This window comes from Tachysurus fulvidraco, chromosome 10 (assembly GCF_022655615.1).
Source record: "Tachysurus fulvidraco isolate hzauxx_2018 chromosome 10, HZAU_PFXX_2.0, whole genome shotgun sequence".
Taxonomy (NCBI): domain Eukaryota; kingdom Metazoa; phylum Chordata; class Actinopteri; order Siluriformes; family Bagridae; genus Tachysurus; species Tachysurus fulvidraco.
Window position 1 is genome coordinate 18,398,068 of NC_062527.1, and position 4,659 is coordinate 18,402,726.

Here is a 4,659-nt window from a genome sequence, read left to right on the forward strand (position 1 = left end):
GAAGCATGAACAATAATTGTTTATTGTTGATTTCCAATAATTATTACCCATTAATAATTATTAGAATAATCTAAAAATTGAACATAGATGACTTAGTGTAGTGTGATGATTATTTAAGCAAGGTGTGTTTCTTTAGAAGATGGAGATTATTTCAGCTGCAGTTTGGTTGGATGACGTTATCAGAATTGTGTCGTGTTGTATGATGTGCAGATAAACTACTTCATCTGCTGTACAGCCGTTACACTGAATGACCAAATATCACCATGTTCAGTATGATAGAGTTCACATTCTCAATATAAATCTCAATATTTAAGACTACAGTTTACTTTCTTGCACATTATTTTTCATTCTACATTTAATTCTACAGTATACGTCTTTTATATTTTATTCTTATATTTTTATTGTTTACATTTATTTAACTCTTTCATAGCTATATTTTCATCTGTGTTGTATTTATCTTAATAATTGCACCGTCCATGAAGCGGACCTAACTCACATTTCACTGCTGGTTATATTTGCTCTATATAATTGTGTATGTGACAAATAAAAATCTTGAATCTTGAACATTCACATTAATCTAATTGTGTGTGTGTGTGTGTGTGTGTGTGTGTGTGTGTGTGTGTGTGTGTGTGTGTGTGTGTTTGTGTGTGTGTGTTCTCCAGCTGGTCCGGTGGTGAAGCCCTCCGTGTCTCTGCTCCCTCCTTCTTCTCTGCAGCTCTCTGATGGAACGGCCTCGCTGCTCTGCCTGCTTTCTGCCTATTCTCCACAGGGGGCGCTGCCGAGCTGGACCGTGGATGGGGCGGTGGTGAACGAGGGGGTTCTGACCAGCACAGAAGAACAGAAGGATGGCATCTACAGCCGCAGCAGCACCCTGACCCTCAGTAAAGAGCGCTGGGAAGAGGCCGAGGTGTTCGGCTGTACCGTCTCCCACCACGACACCACTCAGGTCGCCTCGTTCAGAAAGAGCCGCTGTGAAGTCCACTAGAATTCAAGTGTACACTTTAAACCATGCTTAGTAGTCTGAGGTGATGTCAGTGTGTAGCTCTGCTGAAATAAAGCTTCTATGTAGAAAGCAGGTCTCCTTCTTCATGAGTGAAGTGTTTTTGTCAGTGATTTGGAACAGCACCTTTAACAGCAGGTCGAGTTCAGCACTGTGTGTTGTGCTTGAGTAAGTTTGGCTGAAGAACCATGAACATCTGCTGAAAGTGGTGATCTATTCTGAGTCTCAGAGCTGTTCATGCAAATGTGTGTGTGTGTGTGTGTGTGTGTGTGTGTGTGTGTGTGTGTGTGATTGTTTCGCTCAGTCACATTCATTTCTTATTTCCTTGATTTGTCCGAATTTACTTTAAACTATTAAAACAGTTAAGAAATACTGAAAACATGACAGAATAAACAGATTTTAATGTTTGTAAAGGAAAATAACAACCTTGATCAGAATGACACATCTAGCTTCTTTTTTTTTTTAAATTAAAATAGGACAGGATTTTTTTTTAATAATTTTTCTTCTAATGGGGACAAGACACTGATAGACACAGAGAATGTAGACAGAGCCATCCTCAAATTAAAAACACATGTAGGATCGGGGCAAAAGAATAATGTACACAATAATAAACCACAAACTAGAACTGAAAATAAGAACTATTGGGATGAAATAACAAAAAGGAAAAAAGAATCACATGATATCTGTAATAGAGGCCAATTCAAGACCAGAATCTTGTCCATTTTCACACACACAGAGTCAGATCCGGTTTCTACAGGGTTTGATCTCTCTGACATGATACACATGATCTAGATAAAAGTCCTAAATTTGAATGTCCTGTAATGAAACTTCCACCTAAATGTATGAGCAGAGCAGGTGATGTTCTACACACTTCTTACTCTCCTCTTAACACTTGCTCTGGATTGAGAACACAGGTCTGTCTGTCAGCCAGCATTGTAGTCTGTTATTTACAGAAATGAATAAGGTTTTTAAACCCAGTGCATAAAGACACAACTGTGAAACCTCCAGAAAACAATGAAAATTACAAAATGAAAATAAATTCTTGAATGCTTAATATATGTACTAATTTATAATAATAAACACCATCGTTCATGATATATTTTTTTCCACACTCCCATCATGTCATAGCAGACTGCTAGAGCCTTTAGACAGTTTAATCAACAAAGGAAATTGTCAGGTTTCAGACACTTAGTTTAAACATATTGCACCTTTCAAGGTTATAACATGCTGTTTGTTCCCTCAGTTATCTTTAATAAATACAAGTGTTGTATAAAGTACTAGAAAGCAATATTTGAGTAAAAGTACAAGTATCGTACTAGAAAAAGACTTTGGTAGAAGTGAAAGTTACCTTTTAGAATATTACTCAAGTAAAAATCTTAAAGTATCTGATATATCTAATCCAAGATGGCAGAAACCATGTTTGTCCTGTATTGTTTGTTTTGTGTTTGAAAAGGCATTTCTTTTAAATATTGTTCTTAACCGTGGAATTTCAACATTTAGATTTTTAAAGTAACCGAGTGGATTACTGTATTTCAACGTGGAGTTTAGTCGCTTTTTTTGGTATTTTTGGGCCTTTGGATCTCTGCACTACTGATTTACATCTTGTATCATTCTTAGGAATTGCAACAGGTATATCACCACTACATTCTGTCTGTTTTAGCCTCGGATGGGTGAAAGAAACCTCAAAAAGTCTTTGATATTGAGGCACCGTACTGTATTTCATTGGTGAATGTTTTCAAACTGGATACTCATAGCTGCTAACAGCTAGCTACCACTAGCTGTAGTTACAGTTTTCACAGCTTGCTGCCACCAGCTACTGCCTCTACCACCAAGCTGTTGTTTGCCTAAAACTCACTTATTGGGCATTCGCCTACTTTATTTGTGGCCTTTATATCCACACTATCGTCATCTCAGTGGGTCTGCCTACTACGGACTCAGCTCCCTTCATTTCATCAGTTATAGTCTGCTGTAGCCTTAGCAGCTACAGCCTGCTGCAGTCTCGGTCGAGTCTTCTGCTGTTGGACTTGTTCAAAAGGAAAAGAGAAAAGGAAAAGGGAAAAATGAAGTTTTGTTTGGTCTTGTTTGTCTTTCTGATTCCCCTTGCTAGTGGGGCTGTCCATTTGCAGTTAGAAAATGAGTCTATTTTTATGCAGTTCCCTTATGTAGTCTTAAATCCTGAAACATTTTCCAAGGCCCAAATTAAATCACAGGGGCCAAGTCACTCATTTATGTTTGGTTTTAAGGTTTCAAATCTGCTCCATCTTCATTGCCTTTCTATTTTGAAGGATTGGTTTGTTGTCTCTGCAGACGCACTTCCTGTTTAAAAAGGCTTGTATGTTTTTTGCACCTTCTGTAACCGGCCGAGCTCTGGCAACTTCTACTCTCTGCGTTGTGTAATAAAAGACCCGGAAGAACTGGAGCTGCTGCTGAACTGGAGAGTTTATTCTGCACAAACCAAAGAGTACAGCACAAGAATAAACCGTAGTCTGTGATTCTTCACCTCTACTCAGCACGCACACCGCGGTCTGAGGAAGCAGCGCGATAATATCATACCATAAACAATATAAACACATTATGAATGGCATTGATATATAATCATGAATCACAAAACTAATTAATACAAAATGAATACATTGAAAACCAAAACAAATGTAAATCGCACCTGCACAAACCAAAGAGTACAGCACAAGAATAAACCGTAGTCTGTGATTCTTCACCTGTACAAACCAAAGTAGCCATTTTAGAATCATCTCGGTCTGTCGGCACACACACATACCGAGCAGCTGTACACGGTAACAAACCCACTAAACCCAACCCAGCTATATGCAAAACGCTTGCTAATACATCAAAAAAACTGTGAATAATAATATTAACGCATATTACAACTTTAATCAACTTTTCAAAACTTTTCAAAACTTATACCAAAAGAGCACCGCTAACTGCTTACCTCTACTCAGCACGCACACCGCGGTCTGAGGAAGCAGCGCGGGCTGAACCAGAATGACGTCACCATTAAAGAGACATGCAAAATATTTTTCCAAAATGGCAAAAAAAATTAAATACGAATGAAAATAATAAGGTTTTCATGAACAAATTAACACTAAATAAACAGTTGGAAATGAAAGGATAATTAGTGAAATACATCAATATTTTACTTATATTAACAATCGTCACATTCACCCCTCCTGAATTTCACTAATATCCTGACCAAATGACACAAAATTGGTCCCATAGAACCAGATTTTTCCAATGACCCTCATTCACAGTTCAACATAGAAAGTTACCCGCTTCACAGGTTAAGAGAAATCCAAGGTTGATCAGGTCTTGGACACTCTTAGAACAATATGCTGCCTGGTACAACATACAATAATCTGGTCTATTTTACACTTCTGAAATTCACCAAATGGAACCAAATGCCCCTTTTTTTTTAAATAAAGAAAGAAATGATCCTGCTCTCTTTACTACTGGTGACTCCCCTTTCTGACCATAAAATGACTTCTGTGCCATGGACTCGATTAAACGGCTAACCTTTTTGACCACCCTCCCTGCACGGGTGCTAACACCCGGTGTGTCAGTAGAAATGTGAGCTTGTGTGTCAACAATACTGTTGGCATGAGAGTCATTCACAATTTCCATTTCTAGGTCAGGATTACTTGCTG